Source organism: Condylostylus longicornis, unplaced genomic scaffold (genome assembly GCF_029603195.1).
Source record: "Condylostylus longicornis isolate FDR11 unplaced genomic scaffold, ASM2960319v2 ptg000039l, whole genome shotgun sequence".
Lineage (NCBI taxonomy): Eukaryota > Metazoa > Arthropoda > Insecta > Diptera > Dolichopodidae > Condylostylus > Condylostylus longicornis.
The window spans coordinates 537685-561552 of record NW_026578008.1 but is presented as its reverse complement, the minus strand read 5'-3'; the positions used below and the strand labels follow the sequence as shown (position 1 = coordinate 561552).

Sequence of the window (23868 nt, the reverse complement as noted above, 5' to 3'; positions counted from 1 at the left end):
ACAAAGTGAAACAATAATAAGCACATTCCCGATATTACTAGAAAATATTATTTTTTTTTTTTGTTATTTTCATTGATTCTTGTAAATTATATAAACACTACAATATTCTTGACGTTTATTTTCTTGGTCCTCTTTTAATTTTATTTTCTCATTTTTTTTGCTATTGCAGCCTCTTTAATTTTGTATAAATAGCAGCAAATAACAGCAAAAAAAACTTATGTAATTTAAAGAATCTTTTTCTTTTTATTTTTAAGAAACTGCCATTTTTTTTTTAAATTTTATATTTCTACTAAAAGTTGTGTTGTTGCAGAAGACGAAAATAGAGAAAATAAAGACATAAAAATTGCATCTAAAATTGAATTTTCTTCTCTTTTTTTTTTTTTTTTTTTAAAAATAATGAAATTTATTTTTTCCCTTTACTATAAGGCTAGTGCAAATACAAGTAGGTAGGTACCTATATGCGACGACATAATAAAAATGTTGTGTAATCTATTAAAAAAGGATGCATAATATTTGCATATAGAAAATGTTATACATAAAATTATAATGAATGAGTCTACCAATTTATGAGTACCAAATACATTTATAAATATTTTATGAAGAGAATTCCTTGAAGCTTTATACATACATAATATATGGGAGTAATGAAAGCAATAAAGAAAACAAAACATTATGATAATGGGAATAATTTTATAAAACATCTTAAGGCATCTTAATTCAAAACGGAATGTTTTGCCAACTTGTTAATTTTATGTATGAAATTTTTGAAAAAAAAAAAGAAAAAATAGTTTTACATATTTGAATTACAAATTATTATTCATTTAAAGTGATTATGATTATCATTTGGAAATTATACAAAAAAGTTATTTTTCTAGTCTGGATTTATTTGTTTCTTGAACTTGATTTTAATTCATTTTATTTCATAAAAAACCTGTGAAATATGAAATTTAGCCAGATTTATTTCATATTACAAATTTAATGAAATAAGAGTTTGAAATTGAAAAATATTAAATATTAAATTTTAAACATAATATATTGTTAAAGAACAATGGGTATGACAACAAATCATTCAAAAACGAAATTTTGTGGAAATTTGGTAGTACCTAGTATTTCCAAAATTCCAATAATGTTTGGGAAATTTTGAAAAAAAAATTTAGTTTGTAGCATTTTTTTTCATTTTGTTAATAACATTTATCGTCTCATTCAAAATAAAAATTTAATAATTTACAATAAATTTCAATTATTAAATAGAATATTACCCAAAAATTTATTTAAGGGGTAGATTCAATTATTTGAGACATTTTAATGGAAATAACACACATTTAATATATGGTTTCCCAGTTCCATATTATTTGAACATTGTAATATCTGATAGTATATTAATTATATGGAGACACTGGGAAGAACAATTACCATATTCAGACATGATTGCAAAATTATTGAAAGACTTTGACTTTTACAAAACCAATATTAGAATTTTTCTATTTAGAAAATTACTCAAATTTACAGTGTCTATTTAGATCCATCAAGTCAACAGTTTAATATGGTAATAATTTCGTTCAAAAATATTCATCCGAATTACGAGTATATTTTTCTAAAACAATGAGTGAAAGAGATGTACAATTTTCATTTCAATTCAATTCAAATTTTCATATTCGGATTTTTTTTTGAGAGAGTGATCAATCTAATGAATATTTCCCTATTTCTCAATACTATTTAAAATGAGAGTAAAATAAAAGACTAAAGTTATAAAAATAATATTTTTCTGAGAGAGAAGAGAATGAAAATATTGAAAACGAAGTGGACAAGTAATTGTATTCCAAGAGAGAGCTAAAATTTTATTATAGAGAAGAATTTTTATTTTAATTTAAGATTAATTTATTATTATAATATTGTACCTCTCTCTTTCTCTCATTCTTTAAAATTTTAAAATTCCTTACTAACATTATCTCCGTATTGATTAACCCTATCCTGTACACATTAAGGTATATTATGCTTATTTTATACATTAGGGCTGCATATTATACCTAGACGCTATAGAGAATCTTTCTGCTATACAAAACGTTTTCAAAAAAAAAAAAATTTACGTTTATTCAATTTTTGCGATAAATTTTACATGTGAATTTTACTTGTATTTTTTTTTTTGTTTTTGAGCTCAATGCAAGACTCTAAATTGAGTTTTAAAATAATTTTAAAACATATAAGCAAAAAAAAAAATTACAATTTTTTTTTATGGTAAAATTTTCACTTAAATTTTGAATACACACATACTTATTTTATTTGTTTATAATATGCATACATGTACGTGTATATTACGAATATAAAAAATTATCAAAATGAATATTTTATTTTGGAATCCTATGGTATATGTGCACTCTTATATAAATTATAACTTAAATAATAAATATTCTAAAATAATTTAAAGGATAAAAAGTACAATTTTTTTCAATTGAATAAAAAAATAAGAATAAATAAAAAATTGAGTAATTGAAGGGAAAAAACATAAAGAATAAAATAAATGTTATTAAATTTGAAATATTTCAGTGTTACTGAAATTTATTGGTAAAAAAAAAATATTTATATAAATTATTTTTTGTATACTTAATGAACAATTACATGATATGCACATGTTGTGCCAAAAAAATATTGTTTTAATACCGAAAATTCTACATATGCTTATAGGAGATTTAAAGGTCATGTTATTTAAATATGGTACTAACACACTTAATATTAAAATTTAAAAAATAAGCATATTTTTCACTCTAAATGCTGAACAATCATGTATATATAAAACTTCTTCAGTTAAACATCAATTTAGGATGAATGATTGTGTGCTCTAAATTCGTTTTTGAGGCAAAGTACATGCTCTCAATATAGAGTGTGTCTTACGCGTATTGGGAGCATTTTATATTAATTAAAAAATAATTGAAATTTTTAACGAAATATGACTATGGCGACAGTAATCACGCTTGAAATACGATTTGAATAGACCGTAAAGTAGTGCAATTTGGTACTAAATTCATTTGTTGGGATTCTATTTTCTGCGGGGTTACTACTCTTCCTCTGTGAGACTTTTTTCCTGTGAAATTTTGGATAAGAGAACCAAACTTTGGTTTAAAATTTATGTACCATATAACACAGAAAATTTTTCCATATAGAAGGAATTTAAAACGTTGTAAAGCAATAATGTGGAAATTTTTCGGAACATCATATCGTAATTTTTGGAAAATTATAACTAATAATTGATTTTTCATCAAGACTATCTGATTGATAAAAAAATATCAGAAAAAGTAAGAAATACTAAAATTTATATAAAAATGTTTTTTAAATTTTTCCAATTTTCATATTGAATGTTTTTGATTCTGATGGTATCGGGTTTTGGTAAATTTTTGTTATAAATTTTTAATAAATTATTTATTTAATATTGAGCAATTCTAGTATATGAAAAATATTTTATCTTAACCAATTGTAATTTCACTTAAATCAGAAAAATTTTTAATAAATTTTACATGAACTTTGCATGAATGAAAATGAATTGCATGAATGAAATGAAAAAAAAAAATAATATTTTAAATTAAATTTTAAAATTTAAATTTAAGTGCTCAATATATTTTTTTAATTTGTAATCAATTATTTAATGGGAAAAATATTGGTTTTATTGTCGTACTCTATATGAGTTAAAATCAAAAATAAAAATTAAAAATCTTACTAAATTACAATAAAAAATCTTCAATACTGGAATTACTTTAAAATCTTATTCGGATTCTAGAATATTCGGATCAAATTAATATTTAAATTATTTTATTTAATATTTTTTTTAATTTGTAATATTTTTGTAATAGAAATTTAAAAAAATTTAAAAATAATATTTTATATAAGTACGATATATGAAATAGATTTATGGCTATCTCTGGGTCAAATATATATTAAGTGTTTAGAAAATATATAGTGATCTGGCCTAAATAAATAAATGGCTTAAATTGAAATATAGTAGTAAATCTAAATTAGATTATCTGCAATTCTTAATTTGTATTCATTTACGATTCAATATTCATTTGTAATTTAAATATATTTAAGTTTATATAGATATTTAAATTATTGTTATACAAAATTTGAAAATTTAATAAATAAAATTTTATTGAAATAACCATAGATATCAAAATTGTTCCAAACATTTATTTTATTACTCTAACAAAGAAACATTGCATATTTTTAAAAGAAATCTGGTTTTATTTTTTATGTCACACTTAAAGAAAATAATAAGTAAATTTAAGTAAAAATTTGTTGTATCAAAATTATCAAATATTTAACAATTTGAGAAATAATTGTGAATTACTTTATGAAACATGATCAAACTGAATTAGAAGTAATTTCTATTAATTTATAGCTTAAAAGCATATACCAGATGGGTACACTCAGAACAATTTGTCAGCGAAATTGTATATAATAGTATTCTAGAGCGAGATTGCAGATAATTTTATGAAATAATTTATTCCTACTTTATCAGTCAGAAGCTAAATAATTCTTAAAAATAAATGTTGGCTATAATATATTTTATATGTATAAACTTGATCTATAAATCCCATTTCTTATTTCCATAATAAAAATCTTTTTATTACAAAAGATTTTTCATTAACTTCATATTTCAAGGGCAACGAATCGATTTTTTAGCCGAAATATATGTTTAATATATGAAATGAGTTCATAATTTATTTTATTCATTTCATAGTTTTTCTAATACAAAAAAAATCTAATATAATATGACAATTTGTTTTCTAAATAAATTCTTTTACTCCTTATTTTATGTAATAAATCTTTCATTCTTCTAACATTTTATATTCATATTTTTTTTTGTGTTCGGTATTAAAATTAATATTAATTTTTTGAACTAAGTAATTCGCCGGAGCCCATAGATTTATGATGTTTTGTTTAATATATAATATGGCATAGTTGTAGACGCATTCATATAATAAAAACTAATGTGAATCTCAAATTTTATAAATGATTCATTTTACTGAATTTTTGTTTTTTGTATATAATTGACAGAAAATTTTATTTTTCATTTTCATTTGTAATTTTATTAATTAAATACAAGCTAATTAGCGTAATTATTATACAAGCAGTGTTCGTAATATATTAACTTGTATAACACTTTTAGATAAAAAACTGTTATACGAAATTTGATTAATTAAAATTGATTAATATTGAATTTAGACTTGTTTTTTGATTTTCTCAATGAAATTTAATTGAGTTAATTTATTAAATATGTACATGAAATTGTCATGTTCTCTAATAAAATACAAGTGTTCTACAAGTATACATTTAGTGAATATGATTATTATGTAAAATTAATATGAAATTGATTTAGACAGTTTAAAAGGATTATGAATACGAAATGTCAAAATATATAATTAATTCAGCCTGTTTTTAAAAATTCCACTAAATTTTCAGGTTTTCAGGTGGTAAAGAGTTTCACAATGAGTTGATTTTTTAGAATATTGGAGTATAATAAAATTACCACCTCCTTTTTTGAGGCAAAGTTTCAGTAATAATTTTCAAATAAAGATGTGTTTACGAATGCAGGTATATAAATTTTATCTCATTAACAAATTTCTATCTAGTTTGGTCTTATCTTTTCGTCAATTCACTTGCTGCACCGATAATTCAAGAAATAACTTAGTTAAGCTTAGAATATCTTAACAAGTGGCTCATTATAGTGAATGCTAGAATCTTATTTATTTTGTATTCACTCGAGACCATAGTATAGATCTCAAAAAACTGTTACAACTTGGAAAATAATTTTATCATAACTTAGAATCTATTCAAGTTATAATTCTGATATTGGACACAAGTTATTTTAATAATATGGCCACTATTTTATAATGATATCATCCAGTTCGAAAAATTGTTAATAACGTTCTTCTTTTCGATTTTCTCTAAAAATTTATCGAGAGTTCCCGTTCCCTCAATTCTGTTTTCCATGTTTTTCTATTTTAGCCAGTATAATAATCTAATACTACTAAAATTTTATTCAAAGTTCTGAAATTAGGCTATTCAAAATGTTTGGAAGTATATAAAACACCGGTAATTTTAAGAAAAGGCAATTGTAACCAATTCAGACAAAAATACCCCATACGTGACTAATTTAGGGTTAAGCAGGAAGTATTCTACTTTTTTTGGTTTCGGATTGTCATTTTTTTTTGCGACCTGTTATTATTCCATATAATGTACGTGTTCAGACTTATTCCAAAATAAAAGAAATATCAGAAATTTAATTCTTAAAGGAATTGAAATATTTTATGGTCATCTAAGTGAAAATACTGCAACATTATATAAGAAATTAGGTAGATATATGTAAGTAGTTGTAATTGTGCTTGTGCACATTATTTATGTATGCATTTACAAAATAATATATTGTCATTGTATCAAGAAGACTTCTACTTCATATATGTATACCTACTCACATACTCTCGTAGTATGCCCCCTTAGAGATGTAGGGGAAAAAATTATATTTTTCTTTTACCTTAATATTCTCTTATTAAGGTCACCATTTCCTTTCCTCTTTTTGTTGTTGGTGTTGTTGTGATGTGTTCCGGTTGTTTTTGTTTTTTCTTACTTGATTCTCTTATAATTTCTAAATTGGAATTATTCCCATTCGAAATTTATTAAGAAAAAATAATGTGAAAGAAACAAGAAAACAAGCAAAATAGAAAAATTTGGAAGGAAATTGTCAGATAAATTCTAATGGGGTAGTTTTGAACATTTTTGTAGTGTTCCTAATAAAAAAAAAACAAAAAAAAAAGTTAATGTTAAAGACATTTAAGAAGTTTTTGGAAATGTTTTTAACATGCTCTTAGAAAGGAAGACGAACAATTTATTTTTGTATTTTTTTTTTCTCTACCTTTTCATATAAATTTATTAGTTTAAGTTTTTGCTTCAGGTTTTCCTGTAATTTTCCATTTCTTTTCCTTTTTCTCATTCATATTTTAACACTTCCAAGAAATTATTTAGTATGTTTGTGTCTATAGAGAAAAGTAGTTTAAAGCAATATATTAGAATATATTTCCATATAAATTTTCAAGCTCATACAGTCTGTTTTAATATTAAGGGGTCTCAATATGATTGAAGTGGCTTAAATATACCAAGAAATTCGAGAATTAATTGGTTCTATCGTAGTGAATTGAATAGGTTAAATTGAATACTGATATTTTTTATTGATTATCACAATTTGAGAGTTTGAGACTACTATCGTAGTTTGAGACGTTGTAACCTGTAATGCTTGGTTACAGTAAAGCACTCCAATTTCTCTTGATTTTGCAGAATTCATATGATAACATTCCGACATGCACTTAACAGTGCTTAAATAATAATGAACAGCGAAAATTTCTCAAATTTTCTTTGAAGTAACGGAATTTCGTAAAATAAAAGCTAAATAAATTTTACTTTCCAACAAATTGTTTAGTAAATACAAAGATTTCCAACATACGTAGTGTTCATTATATAAAGGTTTCACTGTTTTAATTTAAATTCAAATATAAAATTTCTATAGGATCCAATATGATTTGGCTGAATTCCAAACAAATTTTATTCGGAAAAATCGATCTTTTTTTTGGCTCTCATTGGTGAGCTCTGGAAAATTATCAATTTCAAATTAAGCTCTTTTTCTTGAAATATCTTAGAAAACGCTACTTGTATGATATTTTAACTTCCTTCACTTTGTTGTTCCGTCTACGAAGGAAAAAACAATTTCAAAATTAAACTTCGACGAACTTTGAAATTGAGATCCGATTTAAATTCCGATAAACTCGTTAGAATTGGAACATGCTCGATACTAATAGGAAATTTGAGTGAAACATTGAAATATTAATTGAATTTCAATTATAGGAAGCTCATACTGCATCAACACTTAATTAAAAATTCAATTTCAAAATAAAATTTATCCTAAAAACGATTGCCCTCATTTTATTCGAACCTTGTAATACCAAATTGGATTAATTATAAAGTTTCACTCTGTATTCGAGAATTTATAAATTTTTATTATTCTTTTGAAATCAACTCGAAAAATATGTGGTGACATCTAAATTGGATAAGAATATGTGATAAATGGAATGGTATAAGCAAAGGACATATTGGCAAGAATACATACTATATTATATTAAATATTATATAATGTTTGTATATATAATAATATTATGTATATCATGGTGCATAGGTGAATTATAAATAAAGGTAAATTATTTCCTTTCTGGCACAAAAATTTTTGAACCCCCAATACAAAAATGTTATCCTAATGAATATAATTTCTATATGGGTTTACTTTTAGTACAAATGTGTATATAGAAATATTTGAAGATATTGTGTGGGGTATATCGAAATTTTTATTATAGAATAAAGAGAATGGGTTCTTTTCTGTTCAAATTAATTACCTTTCAAATTAGAATTATAGAGGATTCTATTCTTTTTTAATAAGTTGAACTTTGACCTAAATATTAAGAGCTCTAAATGTTGTTGGTACATAATAAAATTAATTATTAAATCTATATAACAGTTTTAATATGTATTAGTGTTTTCGATTTTTAAAGGAGAATTTATTAAAATATTTATTTTATGAATACAGAGAAGAAAAGAGTGAGGAAATTTTGGTTCAATTTTGTTGTTCTGTTAATCTTTTATTTAGTTAAGCTAAATAGCTTTCAAATTGTTAAGAAAATTTTCGATAAAGTACCCTGATTCAATCAGGTTTTTTAATGGTTATGGGAAGCAATTATTGAAGTTTTCAATTAGATATGTTTCTTAAATTATTAAAAATCTGTTCTAAAGTCGAAGAATTGGAATTGTTACGTAGCCTTTAGTAAAAAGAGCAAATTTTGTACTTATTTAAAAAATTCAATTAAATTATTAAAATTTCTCTTTAAAATTAATATTAAATCAATATGAATTACCCTGAAATTTTTTTGAAACTCACTTTGCACACCTTGACATTCAGCAAATTGAAATCTATCCTCGATGTACCTTTTAAAAACCATAGACATCCTTTTTCCGCATATTCAATGTTCTAGTAATATTTTAACCATTATTTTTCTGTGAACTGTGTCGATTTCTTACGGTCAAAGAAAATAGGAACTGCCTTACTATTTTTAGCTTAAACCTTAGATATCATATCAAATATTTCAGCTTTAATGCTAGACTGTCGTACTGTTGTTTATTAAGAAAGATTGTACTCTCTATAACTATTAAATTATTTCTTTATTAACAATAATTTCAATAGTTTTTTTAACTAAAGCTGGGGTAATTGACAAAGGTCGAAATTCTTTGGGGCTTCCTGTACTTCCTGTATTTTTAGTTATTGGAACTATTTTATACACTTTCAGAGATCTGGCATTTCAGGTTGACAAGGTGATTTGTTTATTAATTTTTTTTAAGTTATCTACTATTTCAGTTTTACATTTTCTTGACAATTGACGTTGGTATACCATCTGCCCCACAAGCAATTGAATTATTTCTGACAAATGCCCGAAATTGTATTTCCAATTATTTTATATAGAATTATTATGTTTTGAGATTGCTTTTTATATTCTTTAAATTAATTTTATTTCCTTTTTGGATTTCATTCTTAAATAACATTGAAATTTTGACTAAATAATTTCGTACAATCAAATTTCGAAAATGGGGTTTTTAATAATGGGTATATAATGCCAATTGTATAAAAAAGTAATTATGGCAAATATGTCATTCAGCAGTTCTCTGCTCTTTAAAATCAATGCCATCGAAAATTATCAATGTCATTTGTAAGTTAAAACTGTTATATTTGATTTTGGAAGTTTTTACTTTATATTGCAATTTCCGATTTTCTCTATAGTTTTAGAATGAATTTCTTATTGTTCCTGTAACTTTTCCAACAAAAATTTCACAAATTTTAAAAAAATTTCAAATTTTTTACGATTTATTTAATATTTTACTTTCTAACTTTGCTATATGATATAGAACACATTAAATATAATAAAATTTTAAATAAAAAAATTAAATTCTACATAGTTTAAATGAAGGATAAATGATTTCTCAATCCTTAAATTTATACATTAAAGATTCACTCATTTCTTTTCTTACCTTTGAGAGATTTTTAAAGAAACGTGAACAATTAAAATTCTTCTATACATACATACATACATATACTTTTAATAATACCCAAATGTCCCTATTATATATGTCCTTAAAGTTTTATACCGAGAGAGTCCCCGAGAGAGAATACAAAAAAACAGAAAAATAATTTTTAATTAAGCATATGGAATGAAAGGAAATTATTTTTTTTTTGTTTGCAAAATAAGTAGCCCAAAATAAAAAAAAAAATTTCAAGGATATTTTTTTTGAAATAAAGGAGATAAAAATTCAATGAATTAAAAAAAAAAAATAAAAATAAAATTGATTTGAAAAATGGAGAAAAATTTAGGAATTTTTCAAAGTAAAAAAAAAAATTTTTTTTTAATAAAGGAATTTTTTTTTTTTTATAAAGATTTTGGGTCAAAGAATATTTTTAAATGAATTTGTTTTTTATTCATTGAACAGAATTAATTTCTTATTGAGAATTTAAAAATTTCGAATATCCTTTCCATTTTCTTTTCTAATTTTTAATTACACCGGTTTGTCAAAATTATGTAAAAAAATTTTAAAACTAGTTCATCTTGAAGTTTAAATTACAATAAAAAACATGTAATGAAACCGGTACAATATAATCGACCGCATTTTTTCCTTGCAAACGATATTAACAAATAATTTGAATGGTGTTACAAGGTCTTAAACCAAAAAAAAACTTTTTAAATTTTAAGTTTACAGACAAATTAATCTTCTGGTACTCCTTGTAATAAGAGGTAGATCTTTGTTTAATTAATGTTTTAAAAATGCTTCCGAAAATATTAAATAAAATTTTAGTTATTGGTAGAGCTTCAAATTCTAGAATCCAATATTCTTAAATATTTTCGGTATATTAGTAAAATAACTGTCACTATTCCTCGAACTACTACTGAAATTGAAATTAAAATTGAATTTTAACTATTCACAGTTTTAAAAATGTTCTTTTTAAGGCAATTAATGTGAAAAGGATCTCATATATGTGAGTGATTTGTATAAAATAAATAAATTTTCAGATCTACCAAATATTCGGTCAATATTATTTTATTCTTTTATAAAAGGAATTCCCAAATGAACTATACAAGGGAATTGGGAAGAATATTATTGATATAGAAATTTTGTAATCACGTGTGTTCTTCGTTATTTATTATTTTGTATAGCATTATTCAAAGATGTAAGCTAATATAGTACGTGTTGGTGAAATATGTAAAGTATATGTCCACATAACAATATAAAATTTCTATGAGAGAATTATTGTGGCAAATGTATGCAATATGCTGTCTGTAAAATGTATAAATTGTAAAATATTTAATATAAGAAGTGCGATCGAACAAATTTATAGTTCCTCTGAGAATTTTAATAACTATTTACATATATTCAAAATTTAAGAGCAAATTCACTAGATAAAACTATTTCTTACCTTCGTAGCTAATTGCCTAAATCTGTATTAAAAGCTAGTTTTGTATACCTTAAATAAATAAATTTTGATCTAGTTGAGGTTAAAATTTATTTATTTAAGGTATTTACAACAATATTATTAACAACAAAGATTACAATAAGATTCTTAATATACGCAACATTCTAGAAAAAGAAATTTAAATTTCCATATTTTAATCCCGTGTGTTTACAGTATAATTCCTTCAGTATGATTCATTCAGTATGATTCATAATTATTATTAATTAAATTTAATTACATAATGAGTTTGTGCCAGTATAAATTTCAGAAAGTTAATTTTATACTAAAGATTTTGAAACATAGATTTATAGTTAGTTCTCCTATTACTGTCATGAAATAATAAGTTTACAATAATACAACAAATTTATTAAAAGTTCGAAGTACATATTCATTCATAATCCATTATTATTCAACTGATTTCAGATTTCTGATTACGGTTTCATAATATTCAATGTACCTTTATATTTCATTTCATACACTCTTCCATCATTCCTTATCTCTTAAACTTCTCTATATTTAGGTTATAGTATAGCTAGGAACATGGGATTGGAATTTAGAAGAGTTTAAAATTTAGTTGATTTAAAAAAAATTGCATACTTATAGGAGAACATTACCAAGTAATGCTGATCTCATACATTAAATGCATAATAACAATTATTAGGATAATAAAAATAATAATATAATAAAACAAAATGATTGTTATAACAATATAAATTGAACAACACTGCCGCCATCACGTAAATGTTAAAAAATTTTTATTACATTCATAGCTATTTGAAATTTTTTATTATTTTATAAAAAGGATTTTTTTTTTCTTCAAACTTTTAAAATTCTATTGTTTTTTTTTTTGTTTTGTATCTACAAACAACTGCAAATTTGATTATTTAATCAAAAAAATAACAAACGTAAAAAAAAAAACAGAACTGGTTTTCTCTGTTCATATTTTTTGACATGTTTTGCGATATTAAAATTGTCAATCAATAATTTTTATTATTCTTTTGTTTTCATTTTAACTGTTCAAATATAGATGGCATTGTATTGATAAATAAATATAGATTTATGTTTTTATATCAAATATAGATAACGATTTATATTTTGATGGAAAAAAATAACTGGTATAATAATATTGCCTTGCTAGGTTAGGTAGTTGTTAGGGAGATTTTTATAAAACAATAATTTGTTATCGGAATTGTTATATACCTTGTGACAACTTTAACTGACATGATGTCTCTGTAGTATTAAATACCTGTACAACAATAAAATGAAAAAAAAAATAGATAAAAATATTTATGAAAAATTTGTGTATTTGTGAATATTTTATGTCTAAATTGTCTTCGTAAAGGAATTTTATGGTTTTTTTAAGGTGAATGGTTATTTAGTTTTAAATATTTAGAATTGGTTTAGTAATTGCCTGTGTATAGGCAGTTACTGCCATTACTACTAATTTATATATTTCATGTATTTTGAATTATTTACAGATTTAACATAATTGCTGTCATGTAGCTACGAGAAGATGCGATTTACAATAATACAACAAATTTATTAAAAGTTCGAAGTACATATTCATTCATAATCCACTATTATTCAACTGATGACTTCGGGAATTTTATTGAATATAAGAAATAAACATACATACCGACTAGCAGCTTATAAGTAGCACAAATTTGATCTTAAGTTGGAATTGAAAGTAATAGGGTGTTGGTGTATAGGTAGTTCCAGATAGAGGCTTTATACTGTTTAACATTATAACCTATGATGAGATAAAAAACTTCTGTACCATCACTTTTAGCCATGTCTTTGAAATACGAGAAAGATTTCTTTAAAAGCTTATTACTGTAGCCTAATTGGTGCAAAAACTGAACATTTAAATAGTTTTTATCTTTCAAAGATTGCATAGAAAGGTGTATTTTAAAGTTCTTTTGTGATATTAGAGCCGCTAATCGCAAAAAGTAGCAATGCCAAATATGAAGAAGAAATTGCCGTCCGCTACTTCTTTACAATTGTATTTTATACCCCACTACCTGAGTTTATGAAATTATTGCATGTAAAACGTTGAATGTACTAATTTCACAATGAGTATTTCGAATCATTTTCTTATATTTAAAGTCTTACTCTCATTATTCGATAATAACTCTACTTGACAGTAGTCGGTGCCGTACTAAACAAGAAAATTATGTGTTTCTTTAAAATTTATGTTTGAAATAATTTGATCTGTAAATCATAGCGAATCCTGGACAGCATAAATATTTAATGAGGATTTTTGTTCTCCAAGTCCCAATTCAATGTAATTTTAGTTAAGACCCCGAAAATTCTTATATTGGCCACATTTAATTCTTATACGGGCCACATCTGTTTAATTTAAAAATTTTTTTTTGAAATAATTAAAAAGTTTCTTCTTTTCCAATAAAATTTAAAAATAAATTTATAGAAATGAAAATAAAAAAATAACTAGGAAAAAAAAAATAAACAAAAAATATCCTTTTTTCTATGTAACAGGATAATAAAAAATCTTATTTTTTCCCATTTTTTTTCTGGTTTCTATAAAAAAAAACAAATATAAATTTTTTATTCTTCTATTTTTTATATTTTTTAAATACTTATAAAAATTTTTCAAGTTGCCTAATATTCAAGGACGACTACACGTGTTCCTTTTATTTTTATATTTAAACATAATATAGAAGAGGGAGAGAAAGAGAGACTATTGAAAAATATATGAACTGGGAGAATAAACAAAGGTCAATGACAGGAAAATGCGTCAAAATTATGACGTCAAGAGAAAATTTAATCAGAAGGATTTAAAGAATTTTTCCTTTTTTTTTTAAAAAGCTTTTAAATATATTAGGACTTTAATGTTGGCACTATATAAAATATCCAGGGCACAATTGATTCTATTATGGTCTGGGATGAAAATTGAGATTTTTTTAATTTTATTTTGTTTTTTAAATAAATTACGGTCCTTTTTCGAATATTATTTTTCGACTCAATAAATGTAAAATTCTTATGAAAATTATAAATGAAATTATTATTTATTAAGGATGCAATTTTGTTTTTCAAAAATATTTTAAAAATAAAATATTAAAAATGGAGAGGAAAATAATTTGAAGACAAAAATACTATAAAAATGAAATGTGAGCTCTACTCTAAAATTCACTGTATTTAGTGTTGGCGTATAACATAATTACATGAGTAAAATTATATTGAGTAAAAGTTACCGCCTCATACATATGTAGGGGGAATAATTATAAAAAAATTGTCAATTTCCAGAATTAAAAAAATTCTTAATTGAATTTGAAGAGAAAAATACCAAAATTTCAAATTTCTATTTGAATTATTTTATAGCTATATTGCTACTTTTGTTATAATTATCGCAGAATGTCAGGGAAACATCAAATAATTATTAAAAATTTTAAATAATTGAAAATTGCAATAATTTTTTGATCTTTACGTACGTACACGATCGGAAAGAACAAATAAATTTGAGGTCCATACTCTTATTTTGCATGTCTTATCCTCTAGTTTTATTTTGGTGTTCTTAATCATAGCTCTGATTCACTCAATTGTATTTTTTACTCTTTTTTGAATTATGACGGCTTAAATTTTTGAAATACTTATACTAAAACTTCTTATCTCCCAAAAGAGAGTGATGTGAATGGAAAAAGCGATATACAAAGCAGATAGAGGGTATTTTTCTCATTTGAAAATTAAATCATTACGAATAAAAGAATTCTCACTCGTTTCCTCTCACTCACCAGTCAAGGATACAAAATTCGAGTTAATTGTTGTGATAATAAAAACAATAAAATCCTAATTCAATAAGGATAATTGTAAATTTTGGATGATTTTCATAAGGTACTTTTAATTTTGAATTGTACAAATTATTTTATTATTGTACTAAGCACGGAAAATTCAAGAACTATATAAATTTACAATTGATGTCAATTCCAATTGAATAGAAAATTTCGAACTGGTATTTAAGCATGAGTTGGGAGTCTCTGATTCTATTAAAATAAAAGAATTTATGATTATTCTTGAAAAATTTTAAATTAGTAATCTCAATTATCTAAATTCATTTTACTGTTATAGCTTAGCATTCTATTTAACTCTAATGTGTGTACGATTCTCTTGCAAATTGAAAAGTGTTCCAATTTTATTGATTGTATTCTTGTTTCTTACACAATCTTTAATACGGTTATTCTCTCGTACCACACGAAATTCTCAAATTAAAGAACACTATAATTTTGTTTAAAAAAAAACTACTCACTTTATATAAAAAATTTATGTGGAAAAATTACTTTAAGAATTGATTTTTTATTTTACAAATACTTTACAAGGATATCATATATAAATTATCCTTCAAAATTGTAATTTTATTGGAAATTTTTATTTTTAGTTTTTCGAAATGTCAAGGTATTTTCATTTAATGATTTCAGGATAAAAGAATAACAATATATTATAAAAAGGATGTTCATACAGAGTAAAGGTTATAAACAAATTTATATTGGGAAAAAAAATAATCGATTTATTGTCTTTTAAAGTAAACTTTGGCACTTAATTTTAATTTATTTATAATGCATTCCATGTATTTAATTAAAAATCAATATGTTTTTTAATATTTTATTTAAAATAATGATGATTTGCTTTGAAATATTTTAAATTTGAATATCATCTTATGCTCTTTGAAGTAAAGCTACAAAGGAAAATGAGGAATTATTTTAGACGAACATGGAATTTCGAAAATTAATTTTACGAAGAGAATTTGATTTGGAACATTTGAGTCAGCTCTAATGAAATGTTAAAATAGCATGACTTCAATTACGATCATTTTAATTCAATTCAAATTGTCAAAATAACTCAATCTTTTGTATTCCAAATTCAGTTAAAAGATATTAAACTTTAAAAGTAGACTAGAATTTATTTAAATTGAGTCTATAATATTATCCGATATTGAATCGGGTCTATATTTATTAGAAGTTTACACCTGAAACACAAGCATATACCAATTATTTTTAAAATTAAGAGAAATATTTAAGAAATTACCTTTAATATAAGTTTTCAGCTAAGAGAATAGTATTGAATTAATGCAGACCCTAGGCAATTACCACCGTCTTTGTTTTTTATTGAATTGCCCTTCAAAATTTTAATTATAATTTTATTTAATTCCTAAAATTCTCATCTGCTTTTTTATATTTCTCTAAAACAACATATTAAAATATAATTGCATCCTTTTAGGATTACAATAACAATATCACATTAAAATTAACTACTGTCTTTTTAAAATCCAACTATATAATACAAAATATTATTAAATAATTTATTTTTTTAATAAATATTTACTGTTATTACCTATTATTATTAAAAAATTATTGTATAATAAAAATGTCCTTTAAACTATTTCTCTTATAATATTTATTCAATTTTTAAACAAAAAAAATTTTAAATGAACTTTAAACATAAAAATCTGATGTGATCAGCACATAACCGACCACGATGTATATTGTCTAGTTTATTGAAAGTGATACAGAAGATTATGAAAACATTTCCTTTTTGAGCACTTCCTTTCAATTTTAAGGAAGTTACTAAGCTTTTAGTTAACATATACGTAGAAAAATGTAAATTTGCCTCTTAATAGAATTTCGCTTACTGCCATCAATATTCCCTGAAAAATTCACCGTTTAGTTTCTCTCAAAGCTCAAATTTCAAGAAATTCCATTAGTCCGTTCCGTAGATATGGTAAAAAATGTAATATTCAATTCCCCAGTTCGTTTTCCGAACCCTGATCTAAATTTCAAGCAAATTGTAAAATTGGCAGACCGACAGACTGGCAGGTTGCTAAAACTAATTTATTTACGCTTCCCTACTATGGAGGAATGCGTTTCCATCGAAAATTTTATATGCATAATTTGTTGCCATCACATAACCTCTTTTATTGTATGCAATATGGTCGGTAAAAAAAAATTATTTATTTTATCTTTAAAAGCACAAGCTCCGTGTTTAATTTATTCCACACAAAAAAAAAAAAATTATTGCAAAAATTTCCATTCATTATTTTTTTTTATGTTTTCCTTATGCGACACTATGTGAAGTCCAAGAATATTAAATTGAAAATTGTTAATAGTTTTTATATTTTCAAACTGGTAAATTCACAGCAAGGACATTTTCATTATACGAGATTATTGCATCCCGATAGGAATCATTCTATGAATATTAAAAGAGTAAAGGAGATGAAGAGAAGAGAAGAGAAAAGAAGAGAGATAAAATGGTGTCCTTTTTGTTTTTATTCTTCATAATGCAATTTCTCTCACCCTTAATGCGCCTATACAAACTCTACTGTTTTTACTCTACTGTATTGCTGTTAGCAAAGCAAATCAAGCAATTTTAAAAATTAATTCACATTTTCTGATGCATTCTCTACTCTCTAAATGCATTTATTTAAGAGCAGTAGCAAAAAAATAACTAGAAAAATTTGCATTTTTAGAAAATCAAAATGATAAAGTGTTTTTTTTTTTCGGTTTAACTTTTTTTCTTGTTTTCACTATAACAATGCACAGGTGTTATGCATTGTGTAATTATATAACAAAAATTTTATGCAATATTATTAAAAAATAAAGAAAAGAAATTTGCTTACCTGTAATTATAAATTTTTTAATAGCACTTTTTGAAATAAGGGGAGGTAAAAAGTTGGTTTTTCTTCTGTTTTATTAAAGTTGCCTTTGAAAAATTATTGCACTTGTGACACAGTTGGTGTTTTTTTTTTTAAATATCTGAAAGAAGAAATATAGAAAATGTGCGGTTAAATAAAAATTTAAAATTAAATTTTTAATTTTTTTATTTTTTAAATTTTAATTATATTTTTAGATATAAGGAAGGTTTTTAATATTAAATTTTATATTTAATTTAATTGTACTTGCAACATATTGGAATTCAATTAATTTTTTCAATAAATACGACCTACAAAACCAATATAAAATTACAATTAATTAAGGAGCTGAAAATTAAAATTGAGCTACTTCAATTCGAACAATTTTGAGTAAATAAAGAAAAATATTAATGAAAAAATTCTTTTGAAAATCAAAAATTTTGGGCAAAATCCGCAATTAAAATGAAGATGAATTTTGACGTTCTAGATTAAAAAAATAGAAAGGTCCGATGTTCGGTTGCAAAGTATATTTGCTTTGATACTTGGAATACTTTGCCATCTAAAGTATAATGGACAGTAAATAATGTCTAGCTGTTTTGATAGAGAAGGTTCTGAAATGTTTGCACTCAAAATCAATTTAATTGTAGCAATTTTAAGCATATACGTTATTTTTATAATAAATATACTTCAAATTTATTTCATGGATCTCGAAAATAGCATCATCTATTCTTTGTATAACATCAGATTATTCCAGGCTTCTTTGATAGCCTTAGCTTGTTTTAATTCTCACCTTAAAAATCAAGTGGTATACTTCTTTTGTATATTGCAATTTCTAGAACATATAACACAATTAGTTAAAGTAACTTTGGAATTACAAGTATGTAGATTGTGATTTAAACAGATAAGCCCTTGTTTTTTGAAATTTTAATGAACTTCATACATGGATTTGTAAATTATTTTATGTGTAAAATATTTCTGAATAGAAATAAATAATTACATTAATCGAAACAAAAATTGTTATTTTATTGTGGCATATGTAAAGAGTTTTGAAAGTAAGCGATTATTATTCTTTCGTCATTAAGAGAAGATGGAATTTATTAGTCTACTAAACGATTATATAAATAATTAAGTGAAATTCCTGTAATTTTATGTGAAAAATATGGTATTCTTCATTAAATTATATTATTAGAAATACGCAATTTAGAATAAGATAAAATCACAACAATAGTTAAAGCAATTTTTTAATTAGTTAAAATAATAATTTTTGGATCACAAAACCATTTACAAGAATATAACAGATTCTACGCAGTTAAAAAATTAAATGTAAGATTCATTGAACTTTTTATTTTATAAATTAAGGGTTTGGTGTTTGTTAAGTTATTCAAAGAAAATTAAAAACAAAGAAGACTAAAGAAATTACGCTCCAACAATCATAAAAACTAAAATAAAAATAAATCATAAATTAATTTTTTTTTTCTTAAAACATAAAATACCCGTGAAACAAAGAACCCAAATTGATTTTAATTAACCTATATAAAAAAAAAGAATTAAATAGAATAAAAATCTAATGGAATAAATTTTGTCATTTTCTATAAAGAAGGGAAAAATAGTAAAAAAATTAAATTACCTAATAAAAATTGCTTTTATCATGGGAATTAATAAAATTTATAGAGAATTGTGAGCGTACTAATTGTAAAAATTTACAATTAGTACACGATAAATAGTTAAATCGCTCTGATTGCATATTTCTAGGGCGCGTGGCATAAATAAAATTGTTATTATCCAACAGTTTCATTATTAATTAAAAAATTGGCTCAGAAAAACTCGATTTATCTGCTTCTATTGTAATGAACGTCAAACTGAAATCAAGTTTTCTTAACAGGAACATATGGTATTATTGCAAATTTATGGGGACAGCTAAAAAAAAATTAAAGGTTTTTAATATTTCATTCAATAGTCAAGAAAAACCAGTTCGTGAGAAAAACAAATATTAACTCAACAGATACCTCCTGTAAATTACTCAATGAAGAAGATTAAGACTACACACTAGTTTTGTAATTCACCACCATTTTGTATGTTATTTTTTTTTGTAATTCAGAGCAATTTGTGAACACCAAAAGTATTATTATCAGCAGCCTCTTAGTTTAATATTTATAATACAACTGAGAAGTTTTGCAGTTCTCCGAATTCAGTAAATTAATAGGGTACCTGTAGATCCGCCATAGCTGTAGATCCATCAAGTTACTTTATTCACTAATACAATTTTAATTGCTAATTAATTATTCGTTAATAGTCGTACAATTTTTTGAAATGTGCGAATGTTTTGCAAAATATTCAATGGCAAGTTCAGAGTGGGAAATTTTTTTCTTTTTTATAAAATAATCAAAAAATGATTAATTTTTTTTCTACATTTTTATTTTGTTTTCTAATTTTAGATTCAGTTTCTCTTTTAATTTTTGTTTTTCTAAAATTTTAACTCGGGACAGGTGTCATCACCACGTCTTTTCAAATTAGACGTGAAAACAAAATAGTATCACTGAGTTTTTTTTTTATTTGTTTTCGAAATTTCTAAATAATTTACAAAAAAAAAAAAACCTACAACAAAAAGAAAACAAATGCGTTGAAAGCAAGCACGGCGCTCTTCTTCACAATGCTGACACAAATTTAAAATTTGGGACAAAATTAATTTTGTTACCTTCTTTGTCTGTTTTTTTTCATTTTGCTTATTTGTTGTTTTTGTTTCACTCTCTTTTTTTTTAACAGCGTGCTGTTATTTTTTTTTGTTTAAATAATTCGCAAATTACAACAATAGTAGCGGATAGTGTGAATCAATAAACATTAATTATAAAAACAAATAAACAAAAATTTCCCCTGCATATAGAGAAGGTCAAAAACAAAGAAATAGAAATAATGAAATTTCTTTTCTCAGGTATTTCTGAAAAATTTGTGTTTCATGACTTCACATTTTGTTGTTATAAATGGAATTTTACGCGTTATTCTCTATTGCAGACTTAATATTAGATAGAATTTTAGTTTCTTTGTTTGAAATATAAGAATTTTTACAATGGCCATGAAAGTAGTTGCAGAATTTTAAGATTATTTCAGTTGATCCTACAGTTTGTATTTAGAAAAAGGGGCGATCTTCCTTGCTTTATTCCGAATATTTGTCTTGAAAGAAATTTCGAGTTATTTAATATGATTTATTTGTAAGAGTGGCAAATGAATGAATATAGGACGTGTTTTTACACCAAATTCTAACATAACAATAGAAAAAATTTCCAAAACGATCCACTTTATATTGCTTGTTCAATCAAAAATTCAATTAATTTTATTTAGAACTGTGTTATGTCAGCAAATTTCATAATGAAAAAATTTAATATAAGAGCTAAATTTTAAAATTAAAACAATAAAGATATAAAAAATTTAAATGTATTGAAAATTGTAAGAAAAAATTCCAGTAAAAAATCCATTGGTACCATAAATATTTCCAACATTACTTAAGAGCAAATTTCTAAAAATTGAATAAGACAGTTTTTCCAATAGCATCAAGCAGCAATGCATATTAGTTACGTTTTACGAAAAAATAAAATAGAAAATGTGTGTGCAATTCTATTTGTTATAACAATTTCCTTAGGATATTATAACAGTTATAATTACTCTAATTCAATTGTTATTATAATTACTTTAATTACTGCTAGGGTTCTCTTAGCAGAGACGTCCCTGGTCAATGCGAATTTAATAAATTGAATTTTAAAATTTTTTAAAAATTGTAACATTGAGCCACAAATTAAGTCGCATTCGGTTTTCGAGCTATCAATTGACGGCCACCGTTGTAGTCTGTGGACAAAATAGTAATTTGTGATATCATTGAATAAATTTCGTTGCGCATTAGAGGGTTAAACTTAATAAAAAATTTCGGTACTTTTAATATTTCTTTAATCGAAGAATCCCAACAACAATACAAAAAAAACCTAAATTTTTTTCCAATTTTTTGATTCATCTTCGTAATTGAGAATATAAAAGAGAAAAATATAAAAGTAGAAAGACAAAAAATAAAAACAAAAAAATTATAATGAAATTGAGAGAAAAAAAACCAAAAATTGAGGCCAATGTACGCATTTATCCATGTGGTAGTAGCAAATATGAGCGAATAATTTCAGAATTCAGATTAAAATCATTAAAAAAATTCTTCTATATTTTGATGAACAGTTACTTTTTTTTTAAACATATATATAGAAAATTATAGAAAATAGGTTACTAATGAAAATAATTTTTTTGTTATGAACTCACATTGAAAATGTAAAAAATTTTTCTTTTGCTTATTCTTCTATTCATAATCTAAGTTCAAAAGGATATAATTTAATTGAAATTGGGGAAGGTCAATTATATTAGAAAAAATATAAAAGTTTTTTTTTTTCTTAATTATGTTAAAATGTCTAGACTCTATCGACTCTACTCGTATATACGAGGTAATAATAAAAATACATGATAAAATGTCATGCTTAGAGTCTGTTCCTATCTAATACATTGAAATAAGTAAAATGTAATTTATGGAACTTTTGAAGTAAATTTGATTTTCAAGTAATTATTTTTTTAATTTTGTTTTTCAAATTTAATAAAGAGGACCTTTTTTATTTTCATATTTCATTTCTTTTAATTTTATGTTTTTCGTTTTGTTTTAGGTGTATAAAATGATAATGGAAGGATAACGAGAGTAAAAAAAGAGTTTAATGGGAAAACTTATCTTGATAAGACTAATGATAAAAATAATATAATTAAATTATCGCATTCATTTTGGTTAGTGTAGCGTTTTACGATAAAATTTCATGAATTAGTAAAAAATTCCATTTGCGCCAATTGTTTGAATTCATTGAAATGGTTAGTGCACCTAGGTTCAGTGACATTTCAATTAGCTCTATCGAAATGTTTTCGTAGCATCATCCTACAAAACCAGATTGTCAATATGATATGATGTTAAGTATAAGTTCCGGATTCTATCTTAATTCTTTAGCTTACTTTCAGATATTCTGATCAACTTAAGGAAAATTTTTTCGCTCAACATAAAATTATTCATTTGCAGAGATCATTATCATCATATAGAGCAGCCCGGGGTGGATCTTAACATGTTGTACAATCATCCTCTAAATATTTCTGTCGATAGCACAGCTTCTCCAGTTGGTAACACAAACTTTTCTCAAGTCCTGTTCTATATTATCGTTCTATCTGAGCCTAGGTCTGCCTTTGCGCGTGTTCATAGGTGTAGCCCTCATTATTGATTTTGGCTGTTTTTCTTCCCGTATTCTATACACATGCCCGGCTTGTTTCTTTGGCTTTTGACAAAGCATACAATATCTTCACTCCTAATTAGATTAAGTAGTTCTGCGTTTGACCTTATATAGTAGTTTTCAGTTGCATAGTAACATTTATCCTGCATGGGTCCATAAATTTTCCTCCGAATTTTTCTTTCAAATATGCGTAAAATATTTTCATCTGCCACGGCAAGCGTCCATACCACCCACTATAGATTATGAACGGCCTAATCAATGGTTTGTACATTTGGAGTTTGTAGGTTCCTGGTAAATACCTAGGATTCAAAAAAATTTTCATAAGCATAGTAACATTTATTTCTTGCTAATATTCTACTTTGGAT

General features: G+C 24.2%; 2 protein-coding genes across 4 annotated transcripts in view; both read right to left on the bottom strand.

Moving 5' to 3' along the window:
• The window catches only part of LOC129609416 (solute carrier organic anion transporter family member 74D), a 165847-nt gene that overhangs the window by 34132 nt on the left and 107847 nt on the right, over window positions 1-23868 (bottom strand). For all 3 annotated transcript variants that reach the window (XM_055521318.1, XM_055521319.1, XM_055521320.1), the window contains one exon: window positions 18207-18342. The gene's annotated coding sequence lies outside the window, so the exon portion shown is untranslated. The remainder of the gene's footprint in view (window positions 1-18206; window positions 18343-23868) is intronic.
• The window catches only part of LOC129609446 (venom protease-like), a 75705-nt gene that overhangs the window by 1599 nt on the left and 50238 nt on the right, over window positions 1-23868 (bottom strand). The gene's annotated exons all lie outside the window — the stretch shown is intronic.